The sequence below is a fragment of the Hyperolius riggenbachi genome, chromosome 7 (assembly GCF_040937935.1).
Source record: "Hyperolius riggenbachi isolate aHypRig1 chromosome 7, aHypRig1.pri, whole genome shotgun sequence".
In the NCBI taxonomy this organism is placed as follows: domain Eukaryota; kingdom Metazoa; phylum Chordata; class Amphibia; order Anura; family Hyperoliidae; genus Hyperolius; species Hyperolius riggenbachi.
In genome coordinates, this window is record NC_090652.1 from 147,527,357 (window position 1) to 147,544,157 (window position 16,801).

At 48.3% G+C, this 16,801-nt stretch overlaps 1 protein-coding gene across 1 annotated transcript in view; it reads right to left on the reverse strand.

The window, feature by feature from the left end:
* The window catches only part of CCP110 (centriolar coiled-coil protein 110), a 108,393-nt gene extending 102,890 nt beyond the window's left edge, over positions 1 to 5,503 (reverse strand). Inside the window, exon 1 of the mRNA XM_068244744.1 lies at positions 5,238 to 5,503. The gene's annotated coding sequence lies outside the window, so the exon portion shown is untranslated. The remainder of the gene's footprint in view (positions 1 to 5,237) is intronic.
* Between the last annotated feature and the right edge of the window lie 11,298 nt (positions 5,504 to 16,801).

Here is a 16,801-nt window from a genome sequence, read left to right on the forward strand (position 1 = left end):
TGCAATGTCTCCCTCTATACTTCGGAGGGCGGTATTGCAGGAAGTGACGTGACGAGCGGAGGAAGTAAGGAGAGAAGGTAGGCTTCCCCGCTCTCGCTGCGTACATTATATTTTAACAACTTTTGCACAAATAGCTGGAGGGGGAGCGGGGAGGCGACCACTCTCCCCACCGATTGCTGTCACCCCCGTCCTGGCTGCTACCCCCTCCAGCATGGCAGCCCCCTCCCCACCCACAGGCTGGGACACAGAAACGGATCCGTTTCTGTGTCCAAAGCTGCCTGTGTAGAGGGGGATCCGTTTAACTATTGATTTTCACTACCCCTCCTTGTATCCGGGAAAATCATCATCATGCAAATCCAGACCGTCTGTTCAGTTTTTCAAAACAGATCCCCCTGAACGCAGACGGATACGTTTTGAAATTGAGTGAAGAAGGCTGCTATTTTTAACATTGGTATCCGTGGCTCCGTTTTTGATCCGGGCCAAGGAAAAAAAAAAAAAAAAAAAAAACCGAGCCACGGATACGTTTTTAAAACAAGTGTGAACCTACTCTAAATGGAAATAAATATGGTGACCTCTATATACCTTTCACCTCAGGTTTACTTTAACTACATTGTTAGTTTACAACCCAATTGTCCCTACTGACAACAGGATACCCTGCAGACAAACACCAACAAGATCCAAAGCGCCTGTAGAAAAAGATATAGTAAATGGTTGTGCCATTAGTACAACTAATTAACAAGTATAAATGATGTTCCATTTATAAAGAATGACAAAATAATTAACACCTAGACACCTTAAGTACCACTTGCAGAGAAGACAAAAGACAGTAAAGAGCAATGTCTGTTGTACTTGACTACTGACTGTTTCAGCCAACAAATGTCATCCAGTGGTGTGAAAATGCAGCCATGAAAAGCATATTTTCACAGCAAAATCACAACACACAAAACATTTTCCTGTGCGCTTGCTATGTGATTGTTGGTACACTTGCAACGTCTCATTCAATCATACTGGATGGGACAAACACAATTAAGACTGGTTTTACACTTATTTTTTGCATTGTGGTGGGGATGCGATGCTCTTGCTGCATCCCACCACAAAAAAAGACAGAAAAAAACCCCCAAAAAGACAAAGAGATGACCCTGCAACAGAGTGCGCTGACAGTGTCATATGCTAAGCGCTCCCTCGCTCAGTGACGTAGTCCCTGTTGTACATGAAATACGTCACTGGGATTCCCATCGGTCCATGCATGTGCACTGCACTCCTTCGTTCACACATAGCGGGTCGCCCTTAGACTTCCATTACCCCAAGTACTGTAAAGTAACACGCTGTTGCCCCCTGGCTCGGATTCTTCCGATGCACCACAAGGGACCACATTAAGTGTGAAAGTCTCCATAGAGTCCCTTTTGCGTCCCCTTGCGGCAAAATAGGGCAACGCAGGTTTAGCCTGCTATAGTAAAAGGGGCCTAAATGTTTCAGCAAGAATCGCATCATATTAGTGGAAACAATATGCGTTTTACAGTATATGAGATAACCAATGCCATTGCAGTCAGAGCGTTATCGCAAACACTTCATACTTTTTGTAGCAATTTGCAGTAGCGTTTCCCGGCACGTGTTTAGGTCTTTTTCTATTTATGCCTAGTAGTGATGGGCGAACATCGCAAACAATCATTTGCGACCGCTATTAAAGTCAATGGTTCTGCTGCCTTTCATTCCCCTCATAGCTTATTGATTCATCACCTGACACTTTGATTAATTGAAGACTTTTAAATGTCATAGGGCTCATTCACTCAATCCAGCGGTGGCTGGATAGTGTAATGGTTAAAGGGACTCCGAGCAGTGCAGAAACTATGGAAAGATGCATACCATTTTCAAACTCTCTTTCTCCTCTTTCCAATGATATATAAACCGCCGCCCTACGCCTTTTATTTTTCACTATTTTCACGATCGAAATCGCGGCAACCGCGATTTCGATTGCAAAAATAACGACAACTATAAGGCGTAGGGCGGCAGTTTATGTGTTGTTGGAAAGAGGAGAAAGAGCGCTTCAAAATGATATGCATCTTTCCATAGTTACTTGTATTACACAGGACGACTTTTCCCCAAAGTCGGCTGCTGAATGGAGCTGCCGACTTTGGGGAAAAGTCGTCCTGTGTAATACAAGCAACTATGGAAAGATGCATACCATTTTGAAGCTCTCTTTCTCCTCTTTCCAGCGACACATAAACCGACGCCCTACGCCTTTTAGTTTTCGATATTTTTGAGATCGAAATTGCGGCGGTTGCTATTTCGAACGCGAAAATAGGGAAAACTAAAAGGCGTAGGGCGGCGGGTTGTATATCATTGGAAAGAGGAGAAAGAGAGCTTCAAAATGATATGCATCTTTACATAGTTTATGCACTGCTCGGAGTGCCTTTAAGGGCTCTGCCTCTGACACAGGAGACCTGGGTTCGAATCTCGGCTCTGCCTGTTCAGTAAGCCAGCATCTATTCAGTAGGAGACCTTGGGCAAGACTCCCTAACACTGCTACTGCCTATAGAGCGCGTCCTAGTGGCTGCAGCTCCGGCACTTTGAGTCCGCCAGGAGAAAAGCGCGATATAAATGTTCTGTGTTTATTTGTTTACACAACACTTGCTTGAATGAAATTTTGTGCAATGCAACTGTCTGCTGCAAAACTATACACTTGCCTGAAAATTGGGTCTTGCAGTCTAAAAAAATTAAAAAACTGGTGCGCAGGAATGTTCTCATTCTGTGAACAGTAAGACCTTGTTCACATTATAAATCGCAAGCGTTGAGTGATTTTGTAAGCACTTTCAGAACGATTTTCGCTGAGAACAAGCCTTTGTGCCCCCCAAACCCCCCCCCCCCCCCCCCCCCAATTTTTGCACTCTTCTTGCAGACCTTCCCCAGTTGTCATTGGGCAGCTCTGCCCCTCCCTGGCCACTCCCCCTGCACACTGCTCTGGGTGTGAGACACACAGAGCAGCTCTTCCAGCGTCCTGACCCCAGGGGTCACAAAAATGAAAGAAATGGATGGCAGGCCACTGGAGCGGTGGAGAGCAGCAGGGATTGCAGCTACCTGATCCGCCCATCCCCCCAGATCAGGTAGCATTGCTTTTTTTTTTTTTTTAATTTAATCCCCACCTTAGGTTCACTTGTCCTCTTGCAGATCGGATCCGTTACGAACGGATCAGTTTTTCTAATTTTTTTCCTCCTTCGTTTTTTCTGCAAATGTCACTTTTGCAGCATTTGTTTCAAGTCCGTGGAAACTTATGCCCAGCCCTGGCCGAGGGGAGGGGGAAGCAGCCACCCTTGGGGTGGCAGCGGGGTGGGGCTTCCTCCCTTCTGTTCCACCGCTCGCCGATAACTTCCTGCAATGCCGCTCTCTATACTTTGGAAGGGCGGCACTGCAGGAAGTGACGCAGCGAACAGAGGAAGTAAGGAAGGTAGGCATCCCTGCTCGCTGCATACATTTCAATTACAACATTTGCGCAAATACCAGGAGGGGGAGCAGGGACGGGGGACCCAGGTGAGGGAGGGGGGCGACCCACCTCTCCACCGCCCGCTGTCACCATCGTCCTGGCTGCTACCCCTTCCAGCATGGCGGCCCCCTTCCCACCCACAGGCTGGGACACAGAAAATGGATTTGTTTCTGTGTCCAAAGCTGCCTGTGTAGAGGAAGATCCGTTTTTCTATTGATTTTCACTACCCCTCCGTGTATCCGGGGTCTGTGAAAATCCTGCAAATCCGGACCGTCCATTCAGGTTTGCAATACGGATCCCCCTGAACGCACACAGATCCGTTTTTAAGTTGAGTGAAGAGGGCTGCTATTTTTAACATTAGTATCCATGGCTCAGTTTTTGATCCGGGCCAAAAACGGAGCCACGGACACGTTTTTAAAATAAGTGTGAAAGTACTCTAAAGAGTACCTGAGATGTAATAAATAGGGCTGTTCATAATTAAAATTATGCATAGCACTTACTGGCTGCGGGAGGGGGAGTTAACTTACCCGAGCCGCCGCCTATAGCCGATGCACTCCACTTGTGTTCCAACTTCCATGTCACTCCCATCCTTCCTTCTCCTGGGTTGAAGGAGGAAGCATGTAAATTACGTGAAGCGCTAGAGGAGAAAATTGGCTATAGGCGGCAGCATTGGCAAGTTAAACCCCCCCCCCCCCCCTCTCCCGCGGCCAGTAAGTGCTACTCATAATTTCAAGTACTGTACGAGCAGCCCAAGTAATAAACATAAGCATTTCTTACCTGGGGCTTCCTCAAATCTAGTAAAATCCCCCAACTGTGCCAGTCACGTTCCACTGCACATGCCTTAACTGAGCAGTCGCAGAATGCGCCTGGTCACAGGAGCGCTGTCAGTGCCATGCATTCAGAGTAGTCCTTGACTACTGAGGCGGACAGTGGAGGAACAGAGTGGTCTGGGAGGACGGCAAGGGAGCCCACGGCTTACAGGGGGCTGGAGGAGGCCCCAGGTAAGTATAAATACTTATGTCAATTACATCTGAGGTTTCCTTTAAAAAGCATTTTATTGATAAAAATTACCTGGGAGAAAACTTAGGAGAAAAGGTGAACTGGATCGGGACCATAGTGTGAAAGGCCTCATTTCCACTAGTGTGTTGTTGGCTGCGTTTTCGGCCAAGCACAGTGATGTGATACTGTCGGATATCCGCATTCACACACTGCATGAATTTCTGCACGTTTGTGTTGCGATCCATTCATCACAAATGAATGGGATTGCAACTGCATCAAGGAAAATTAGAGCAACACAGTGCCATGCGCCACAGCCACCTGAGTTTCAGCATGGACTTGGAAATAGGGACTTTCTGACACAGATCCAGTTCTTCTACCCCTAACTATATTTTCTATTTGGGAAAATAAAGTTGTATGATCTATTTATTCATGGACTGTTATTACTGTGCTGGATCTGATTTCTATTAGATAAGTTTACATTTAGCCCTTGCTGGGCTTCTGTTTTTGTTGAATGGGAGATTTCTGCTGAAGAATCTTCCTGAATATTCTTCCAATGTGTGAGGTGTGGCACTGTCCTCCTCTGTATGAGGAACACAGCATGATGTCAGGCGTCCAGTGTGATGTCCTGTCCCCAGCCACACAGCAATAATACTGCAGGGATGTGCAGGCGGCGCTCACTGTATACAGGCATGCTGATACTGCTAGTCCCCCCGCTCTGTGCATAATATCAATGCATTAGCGCTGATAGCAACACACGTACCTCACACACAGCAGAGCTCAGACATCTCCTCCTCACACTCCGCTCTTCAGCAGCTTCCGGTGCTCCAACAATCTTACCGGCCGTTACACATAACAAAGAGCAGCTGTCTGACAGCTCACTCCCTCCTCCCCGCCATATTTTTGGTCTCCGGCGGCAACAACTTCACCTGGCAACGGTCACCGTAGCTTCTCCCTCACTCCTCCCACTAAAGGCGGAGATATACTCCGTCATCCCTACACGACCGACTTGTAAATGCCATTGGCTGGGAAAACTGACATCTGTCCTGCTGTCCTACTGGCAACAAGCGTCCTCGGAAACAGTTCCGGGAGTGGGTGGGAACCATGCTGCAGAAGTGTGACTGCAGTCCGCACAGTACCAAATAGCGAGCAATAGCTGCAGAAGTGTGGCAGTAGTCCACACAGTGCCAGCTAGGGACCAATGCTGCAGAAGTGTGGGTCAGTACACACAGTGCCAGCTAGGGACCAATGCTGCAGAAGTGTGACTGCAGTCCGCACAGTACCAAATAGCGAGCAATGGCTGCAGAAGTGTGGCAGCAGTCCACACAGTGCCAGCTAGGGACCAATGCTGCAGAAGTGTGGGTCAGTACACATAGTGCCAGCTAGGGACCAATGCTGCAGAAGTGTGGGTCAGTACACACAGTGCCAGCTAGGGACCAATGCTGCAGAAGCGTGGCAGCAGTCCACACAGTGCCAGCTAGGGACCAATGCTGGAGAAGTGATTGCAGAGTACCAGATAGGGACCAAGGCTGCAGAAGTGTGGGTCAGTACACACAGTGCCAGCTAGGGACCAATGCTGCAGAAGTGTGGGTCAGTACACAGTGCCAGCTAGGGACCAATGCTGCAGAAGTGTGGCAGCAGTCCACACAGTACCAGCTAAGGACCAAGGCTGCAGAAGTGATTGCAGAGTACCAGATAGGGACCAAGGCTACAGAAGTGTGGCAGCAGTCCACACAGTGCCAGCTAGGGACCAATGCTGCAGAAGTGTGGGTCAGTACACACAGTGCCAGCTAGGGACCAATGCTGCAGAAGTGTGACTGCAGTCCGCACAGTACCAAATAGCGAGCAATGGCGGCAGAAGTGTGGCAGCAGTCCACACAGTGCCAGCTAGGGACCAATGCTGCAGAAGTGTGGGTCAGTACACACAGTGCCAGTCAGCTAGGGACCAATGCTGCAGAAGTGTGGGTCAGTACACACAGTGCCAGCTAGGGACCAAGGCTGCAGAAGCGTGGCAGCAGTCCACACAGTGCCAGCTAGGGACCAATGCTGCAGAAGTGTGGGTCAGTACACAGTGCCAGCTAGGGACCAATGCTGCAGAAGTGTGGCAGCAGTCCACACAGTACCAGCTAGGGACCAAGGCTGCAGAAGTAATTGCAGAGTACCAGATAGGGACCAACACGTAAAAGGGAAAGAGGCGCCCTGATGTAATAAAAGCATCTAAAATCAGCTTAAAATCGAAAAGTGATATGAGGTAGCTTACCTCAATGACGAAACCTCTGTAGTTAATACAAGGGATTTTTATTAGCACAGGCAACGCGTTTCGGGGGTCTCAGCCCGCTTCATCAGGCCAGTAAAAGTGCCAAATAGAAAAGATCATCTAGCATAGGGAGCCTCACTTTGTGAGTAGTGCTTTTAATTTATTTTCTTTTATTGTGGTCATTGACATATTGCACTACTGGGCTCCCGTTTTTTGTCTCCTGTGACTTTTTCTACAGGGTGTTCATCCACCCCTACTACAATTGCAGATAGGGACCAAGGCTGCAGAAGTGTGGCAGCAGTCCACACAGTACCAGCCAGGGGCCAAGGCTGCAGAAGTGTGATTGCAGAGTACCAGCTTGGGACCAAGGCTGCAGAAGTGATTGCAGAGTACCAGATAGGGACCAAGGCTGCAGAAGTGAGACAGCAGTCCACACAGTACCAGCTAGGGGCCAAGGCTGCAGAAGTGTGGCAGCAGTCCACACAGTACCAGCTAGGGACCAAGGCTGCAGAAGTGATTGCAGAGTACCAGATAGGGACCAAGGCTGCAGAAGTGTGGCAGCAGTCCACACAGTACCAGCCAGGGGCCAAGGCTGCAGAAGTGTGATTGCAGAGTACCAGCTAGGGACCAAGGCTGCAGAAGTGATTGCAGAGTACCAGATAGGGACCAAGGCTGCAGAAGTGAGACAGCAGTCCACACAGTACCAGCCAGGGGCCAAGGCTGCAGAAGTGTGATTGCAGAGTACCAGCTTGGGACCAAGGCTGCAGAAGTGATTGCAGAGTACCAGATAGGGACCAAGGCTGCAGAAGTGAGACAGCAGTCCACACAGTACCAGCTAGGGGCCAAGGCTGCAGAAGTGTGGCAGCAGTCCACACAGTACCAGCTAGGGACCAAGGCTGCAGAAGTGATTGCAGAGTACCAGATAGGGACCAAGGCTGCAGAAGTGTGGCAGCAGTCCACACAGTACCAGCCAGGGGCCAAGGCTGCAGAAGTGTGATTGCAGAGTACCAGCTAGGGACCAAGGCTGCAGAAGTGATTGCAGAGTACCAGATAGGGACCAAGGCTGCAGAAGTGAGACAGCAGTCCACACAGTACCAGCTAGGGGCCAAGGCTGCAGAAGTGTGGCAGCAGTCCACACAGTACCAGCTAGGGGCCAAGGCTGCAGAAGTGTGGTAGCAGTCCACACAGTACCAGCTAGGGGCCAAGGCTGCAGACGTGTGATTGCAGAGTACCAGCTAGGGACCAAGGCTGCAGAAGTGATTGCAGAGTACCAGCTAGGGACCAAGGCTGCAAAAGTGTGGCAGCAGTCCACACAGTACCAGATAGGGGCCAAAGCTGCAGAAGTGAGACAGCAGTCCACACAGTACCAGCTAAGGACCAAGGCTGCAGAAGTGTGATTGCAGAGTACCAGATAGGGACCAAGGCTGTAGAAGTGTGGCAGCAGTCCACACAGTACCAGCTAGGGGACAAGGCTGCAGAAGTGTGATTGCAGAGTACCAGCTAGGGACCAAGGCTGCAAAAGTGTGGCAGCAGTCCACACAGTACCAGCTAGGGGCCAAAGCTGCAGAAGTGAGACAGCAGTCCACACAGTACCAGCTAAGGACCAAGACTGCAGAAGTGTGATTGCAGAGTACCAGATAGGGACCAAGGCTGTAGAAGTGTGGCAGCAGTACACACAGTACCAGCTAGGGACCAAGGCTGCAGAAGTGTGACTGCGGAGTACCAGCTAGGGACCAAGGCTGCGGAAGTGTGTCAGCAGCCCACACAGAACCAGCTAAGGACCAAGGCTGCAGACGTGTGGCAGCAGCCCCCACAGTACCAGCTAGGGACAAAGGCTGCAGAAGTGTGGCAGCAGTCCACACAGTATCAGCTAGGGGCCAAGGCTGCAGAAGTGTGGCAGCAGCCCACACAGTACCAACTAGGGGTCAAGGCTGCAGAAGTGTGGTAGCAGTCCACACAGTACCAGCTAGGGACCGAGGCTGCAGAAGTGTGACTGCAGAGTGCCAGCAAGGGACCAAGGCTGCAGAAGTGTGTCAGCAGCCCACACAGTACCAGCCAGGGACCAAGGTTGCAGAAGTGTGGTAGCAGACCACACAGTGGCAGCTAGGGACAAGGCTGCAAAAGTGTGACTGCAGAGTACCAGTTAGGGACCAAGGCTGCAGAAGTGTGGCAGCAGCCTGCACAGTGCCAGCTAGGGACAAAGCTGCAGAAGTGCGACAGCAATCCAGACAGGACCAGCTAAGGACAGAGCCTGCAGAATTGTAGCAGCAGTCCACACAGTAGCAGCTACTGTTTGTGATTTCATGAGCGACAATCGTTCGTTTACGCGACGTGGGTACAGACACAAGATTATGTGAACGGCGTGCCGCGATAACAACCGTCACGGTGGATCGGATCTTTAAAATCCCCGACGACTCCACCCAAAGACCCACGATCGCTTGACTTCCTGTTCTCCCCCGTCATGTAATGTCGCATGCAGAAAGAGGCGTCGCTTAACGACCGTCAAGGGGACGCCGCTGGGCCCATCAGGTGGTGAGTATGAGGCTTAAGTTTCACTTGTGTTGGCAGAATATCTTGAGCCCGTGGAGGCATGAACTTTGCAAGATATCTAGAGTAGTCCTAGGGTATCTAGCACCAAGACCTTTCAAGCAGATTCCCACGTCCTCTTACAGACCACCACCGTACTGCGCCTGGCCTGCACAGCAGCACAGCCGCTCATGGTCAAGCGGCTTTGGCTTATTGCGCAGGTACGGTCATACTTATGCAGGTGCAGTACGGCCACGTTTGTGCATGAAGTGCACGGCCATGATAACATATCCAACAGGGAGATGTACTTACATTGAGGCACTACATCTCCCAGCATGAATTGGTCGGAGTTGTGTGATACTGCCAAGAGCTTAAATCTGCAGTGCCTGCTGTTCTCCCTGGGGAAGATGGCAGGTCGTCTCCCCCTTCCCTCGTGGTTAAAGCAGAAGGATTAGCCAGCCATAATATGCCAGGGAAAAAAAAACACATATATAAGTAGATAAATACTTGATCTACTTACATAACACATGTATTGTACTGTCTATGTTATGATTTCAGTGAATTTTATATAGTCAACTAGCTGATTGCCTGCTGTTGCCCGGGTATTTATTTGGCTGGTGTTGGCTCCGCATGCCTTTTTCTAACCCTAACACACAATTACTCAATTACCAAGTTTGTGAGCTTTGCGGTCTTTGGTATCAATAATTTGCATTGAAATGAAAAAATCTGATTGGCTGTTTGTGGCTCCACCCCCTTTTCTGAATTTGAACCCCAGTCACCCAATAACCAACTGCATCAGGTTTGAGGCCTGTGCCATTAACAGTGCAAGAATGGCAGCAATTAAATATTCCCCTTGAAAAGAAATAGTTGAAGTCTGATTCACTTTTGTAGGCTCTACCCACTTTTCTGAATATTAATCCCAGTCACCCAGTGACCAACTGTGCAAAGTTTAAAAACCCTGCCATTAATAGTGTAAGAATAGCTGCAGTTTACATTTGCCCAGCAAAATTTGTATTTGTCTCCAACCACTGATGACCAGGCGTTGCATGTGTATGTATTTGACTGGTGTTGGCTTCGCCCACTTTTTCTAACCCTAACGCACAAACACTCAATGACCAAGTTTGTGAGCTTTGGGGTCCTTGGCATCAATAATTTGTATATTGCTATAGAAATTAAACAAATCAGATTGGCTGTTTGTGGCTTCACCCCCTCTCCAGCATTTGAGCCCCAGTCACCCAATGAACAACTGTAGCAGGTTTGAGGCATCTGATATTAACAGTGTAAAAATGGCAGCAATTTATATATTCCACTTAAAAAATCAACAGGTGAATTTTGATTGACTCTTGTAGGCTCCACCTACTTTTCTGAATATTAATCCCAGTGACCAACTGTGTGAAGTTTAAGAACCCTGCCATTAACCACCCTGGCGTTCTATTAAGATCGCCAGGGCAGCTGCATGAGGGTTTTTTTTAAATAAAAAAAAAAATATTTCATGCAGCCAACTGAAAGTTGGCTGCATGAAAGCCCACTAGATGGCGCTCCGGAGGCGTTCTTCTGATCGCCTCCGGCGCCCAGAATAAACAAGGAAGGCCGCAATGAGCGGCCTTCCTTGTTTTGCTTAGATCGTCGCCATAGCGACGAGCGGAGTGACGTCATGGACGTCAGCCGACGTCCTGACGTCTGCCGCCTCCGATCCAGCCCTTAGCGCTGGCCGGAACTATTTGTTCCGGCTGCGCAGGGCTCAGGCGGCTGGGGGGACCCTCTTTCGCCGCTGCTCGCGGCGGATCGCCGCAGAGCGGCGGCGATCGGGCAGCACACGCGGCTGGCAAAGTGCCGGCTGCGTGTGCTGCTCTTTATTTCATGTAAATCGGCCCAGCAGGGCCTGAGCGGCACCCTCGGGCGGTAATGGACGAGCTGAGCTCGTCCATACCGCTAAGGTGGTTAACAGTGTAAGAATGGCAGCAGTTTACATTTTCCCATGTAAAAAGTTAGTTGTTTTGGGCTCCGCCCACTATTTCTAACCTTGACATACAATCACTCAATGACCAAGTTTATGAGCTTTGGGGTCCTTGGCATCAATAATTTATATTTTCCCATGAAATGAAACAAATCTGATTCACTGTTTGTGGCTCTGTCCCCTTTTCTGAATTTCAACCCCAATGACCCAATTACCAACTGTACCAGGTTTGAGGCTTGTGCCATTAACAGTGCAAGAATGGCAGCAATTTTAATATTCTCCTTGAAAAGCGACATGTGATTTTTGATTGGCATTTTTAGGCTCCACCCACTTTTCTGAATATGAATCCCAGTCACCCAGTAACCAGCTGTGCAAAGTTTAAAAACCCTGCCATTAACAGTGAAGAAAGGCTGCAGTTTACAATTTCCCAGAAAATTCTGTTTTTTAACTCCACCCACTTTTTGTAACCTTGACACACAGTCACTCAATGATCAAATTTGTGAGCTTTTGGGTTCCTGGCATCAAAATTGTGCTAATGGAAGCAGTTTATCCAGCAAAGAAATCTGGCTGTTTTTGGCTCTGCTCCTTTACTTAATTTGAACACCAGTCACTTAAAGACCGCCTGTAGCAGGTTTGAGGCCTCTGCCAGGGGTCCGGGGTAAAGAGGAGAGTGGACTCACCTGGAAAACAAATGGGCGTGGTCAAGCATGTGGACATGGTTATGGGTGGGGCCAAATATACATGACCTTAGCAGTGATGTAAAAGGTCTGCCGGGGAAGTTTGAGCTCTGCCGTAGTGTATCCCTCCAGAATAGATGTAATCTGACAGCATTTCACTAAAAAGACACATAATCTGGTAGAAGTTCCTCCAAAATACAGATAATATGGCAGTGGTTCCCCCAAAATAGACAATGTGGCAGCAGCAGTTCCCCCAACATAGACATAATTTGGAAGCAGTTCCCCAAAATACGCGAAACCTGGCAGCGGATCACCCAAGATACATGTAACACCCAAAATACATATAATCTGGCAGCAGTGGTCCCCCAAAAATACACAATCTGGCAGCAGTTCCCCAAAATACGCGTAATCTGGCAGCAGCCGTTCCCCTAACATACACATAATCTGGCAGCTGTTCCCCAAAATGCACGTAATCTGGCAGCAGCCGTTCCCCTAACATACACATAATCTGGCAGCTGTTCCCCAAAATACATAACAGCGGTTCCACAAAAATGCAGATAATCTGACAGCAATTCCCCCAAAATAGGTACCCCCCAGCAGAGGTAGCCAGGTCTATAGGTGTCCCCAGTATAAGTAGCCATGAGTATAGTAGTCCCCAGTATATGTAGCCAGAGGTATATGTGCCTAGTATATGTAGCCAGGGGTATATGTCCCCAGTATATGTAGCCAGGGGTATATGTCCCCAGTATATGTAGCCAGGGGCATACGTCCCCAGTATATGTAGGCAGGGGTATACGTGCCCAGTATATGTAGCCAGAGGTATATGTGCCCAGTATATGTAGCCAGGGGTATGTGTGCCCAGTATATGTAGCCAGGGGTATATGTACCTAGTATATGTAGCCAGGGGTATATGTTCCCAATATATGTAGCCAGGGGTATATGTACCTAGTATATGTAGCCAGGGGTATATGTACCTAGTATATGTAGCCAGGGATATATGTCCCAGTATATGTAGCCAGGGGTATATGTCCCAGTATATGTAGCCAGGGGTATATGTCCCAGTATATGTAGCCAGGGGTATATTTCCCAGTATATGTAGTCATGGGTATATAAGTGCCAGTATATGTAGTCAGGGGTATATGTCCCAGTATATGTAGTTAGGGGTATATGTGCCCAGTATATGTAGTCAGGGGTATATGTCCCAGTATATGTAGCCAGAGGTATATGTGCCAGTATATGTAGTCAGGGGTATATGTCCCAGTATATGTAGCAAGGGGTATATGTGCCCAGTATATGTAGCCAGGGGTATATGTGCCCAGTATATGTAGGCAGGGGTATATGTCCCAGTATATGTAGCCAGGGGTATATGTCCCCAGTATATGTAGCCAGGGGGTATATGTCCCCAGTATATGTAGCCAGGGGGTATATGTCCCCAGTATATGTAGCCAGGGGGTATATGTCCCCAGTATATGTAGCCAGGGGTATATGTGCCCAGTATATGTAGCCAGGGGTATATGTCCCCAGTATATGTAGGCAGGGGTATATGTAGGCAGGGGTATATGTGCCCAGTATATGTAGCCAGGAGTGTATGTGCCCAGTATATGTAGACAGGGGTATATGTCCCCAGTATCCAGTGGTGTGAAAAACTATTTGCCCCCTTCCTCATTTCTTGTTCTTTTGCATGTTTGTCACACTTAAATGTTTCTGAGTATGAGTATAGTAGTCCCCAGTATATGTAGCCAGGGGTATATGTACCTAGTATATGTAGCCAGGGGTATATGTCCCCAGTATATGTAGCCAGGGGTATATGTCCCCAGTATATGTAGCCAGGGGCATACGTCCCCAGTATATGTAGGCAGGGGTATACGTGCCCAGTATATGTAGCCAGGGGTATATGTGCCCAGTATATGTAGCCAGGGGTATATGTACCTAGTATATGTAGCCAGGGGTATATGTACCTAGTATATGTAGCCAGGGATATATGTCCCAGTATATGTAGCCAGGGGTATATGTCCCAGTATATGTAGCCAGGGGTATATGTCCCAGTATATGTAGCCAGGGGTATATTTCCCAGTATATGTAGTCATGGGTATATAAGTGCCAGTATATGTAGTCAGGGGTATATGTCCCAGTATATGTAGTTAGGGGTATATGTGCCCAGTATATGTAGCCAGGGTTATATGTGCCCAGTATATGTAGTCAGGGGTATATGTCCCAGTATATGTAGCCAGATGTATATGTGCCAGTATATGTAGTCAGGGGTATATGTCCCAGTATATGTAGCAAGGGGTATATGTGCCCAGTATATGTAGCCAGGGGTATATGTGCCCAGTATATGTAGGCAGGGGTATATGTCCCAGTATATGTAGCCAGGGGTATATGTCCCCAGTATATGTAGCCAGGGGGTATATGTCCCCAGTATATGTAGCCAGGGGGTATATGTCCCCAGTATATGTAGCCAGGGGTATATGTGCCCAGTATATGTAGCCAGGGGTATATGTCCCCAGTATATGTAGGCAGGGGTATATGTCCCCAGTATATGTAGGCAGGGGTATATGTGCCCAGTATATGTAGCCAGGAGTGTATGTGCCCAGTATATGTAGACAGGGGTATATGTCCCCAGTATATGTAGACAGGGGTATATGTCCCCAGTATATGTAGACAGGGATATATGTCCCCAGTATATGTAGACAGGGATATATGTCCCCAGTATATGTAGACAGGGCAGGGGTATATGTGCCCAGTATATGTAGGCAGGGGTATATGTGCCCAGTATATGTAGGCAGGGGTATATGTGCCCAGTATATGTAGACAGGGGTATATGTGCCCAGCATATATAGCCAGAGGTATATGTGCCCAGTATATGTAGTCAGGGGTATATGTGCCCAGTATATGTAGTCAGGGGTATATGTGCCCAGTATATATAGCAGGGGTATATGTGCCTAGTATATGTAGGCAGGGGTATATGTCCCAGTATATGTAGGCAGGGGTATATGTGCCCAGTATACAGTGGTGTGAAAAACTATTTGCCCCCTTCCTGATTTCTTGTTCTTTTGCATGTTTGTCACACTTAAATGTTTCTGAGTATGAGTATAGTAGTCCCCAGTATATGTAGCCAGAGGTATATGTGCCTAGTATATGTAGCCAGGGGTATATGTCCCCAGTATATGTAGCCAGGGGTATATGTCCCCAGTATATGTAGCCAGGGGTATATGTCCCCAGTATATGTAGCCAGGGGCATACGTCCCCAGTATATGTAGGCAGGGGTATACGTGCCCAGTATATGTAGCCAGGGGTATATGTGCCCAGTATATGTAGCCAGGGGTATATGTACCTAGTATATGTAGCCAGGGGTATATGTTCCCAATATATGTAGCCAGGGGTATATGTACCTAGTATATGTAGCCAGGGGTATATGTACCTAGTATATGTAGCCAGGGATATATGTCCCAGTATATGTAGCCAGGGGTATATGTCCCAGTATATGTAGCCAGGGGTATATGTCCCAGTATATGTAGCCAGGGGTATATGTCCCAGTATATGTAGCCAGGGGTATATTTCCCAGTATATGTAGTCATGGGTATATAAGTGCCAGTATATGTAGTCAGGGGTATATGTCCCAGTATATGTAGTTAGGGGTATATGTGCCCAGTATATGTAGCCAGGGTTATATGTGCCCAGTATATGTAGTCAGGGGTATATGTCCCAGTATATGTAGCCAGAGGTATATGTGCCAGTATATGTAGTCAGGGGTATATGTCCCAGTATATGTAACAAGGGGTATATGTGCCCAGTATATGTAGCCAGGGGTATATGTGCCCAGTATATGTAGGCAGGGGTATATGTCCCAGTATATGTAGCCAGGGGTATATGTCCCCAGTATATGTAGCCAGGGGGTATATGTCCCCAGTATATGTAGCCAGGGGGTATATGTCCCCAGTATATGTAGCCAGGGGTATGTGTGCCCAGTATATGTAGCCAGGGGGATATGTCCCCAGTATATGTAGGCAGGGGTATATGTCCCCAGTATATGTAGGCAGGGGTATATGTGCCCAGTATATGTAGCCAGGAGTGTATGTGCCCAGTATATGTAGACAGGGGTATATGTCCCCAGTATATGTAGACAGGGATATATGTCCCCAGTATATGTAGACAGGGGTATATGTGCCCAGTATATGTAGACAGGGGTATATGTGCCCAGTATATGTAGGCAGGGGTATATGTGCCCAGTATATGTAGGCAGGGGTATATGTGCCCAGTATATGTAGGCCATGGTATATGTGCCCAGTATATGTAGACAGGGGTATATGTGCCCAGCATATATAGCCAGAGGTATATGTGCCCAGTATATGTAGTCAGGGGTATATGTGCCCAGTATATGTAGTCAGGGGTATATGTGCCCAGTATATATAGCAGGGGTATATGTGCCTAGTATATGTAGGCAGGGGTATATGTCCCAGAATATGTAGGCAGGGGTATATGTGCCCAGTATATGTAGGCAGGTGTATATGTGCCCAGTATATGTAGTCAGGGGGTATATGTGCCCAGTATATATGTAGTCAGGGGGTATATGTGCCCAGTATATATGTAGTCAGGGGTATATGTGCCAGTATATGTAGCTACTATATGTCCCCAGTATATGTAGGCAGGGGTATATGTCCCCAGAATAGGTAGTGCAGGCAGCGGGCGGGACTTACCTCTCCTCGTTCCGGGGCAAGCACTCCACTGCCGCTAGTCTGGTCTGGACCAGAGCAGCAGCACGCAGATCCGGTGCCGGAACGAGGAGAGGTAAGTCCTGCCCGCTGCCCGCACATTAGTTCTGGAGGGGAGAGCGATGGATGGAGAGCCCTAAGGTGAGGGAAGGGGGGGAGATGTCCCCTCTTCTCCACCGTTGCTCACAGCTCTCCTTC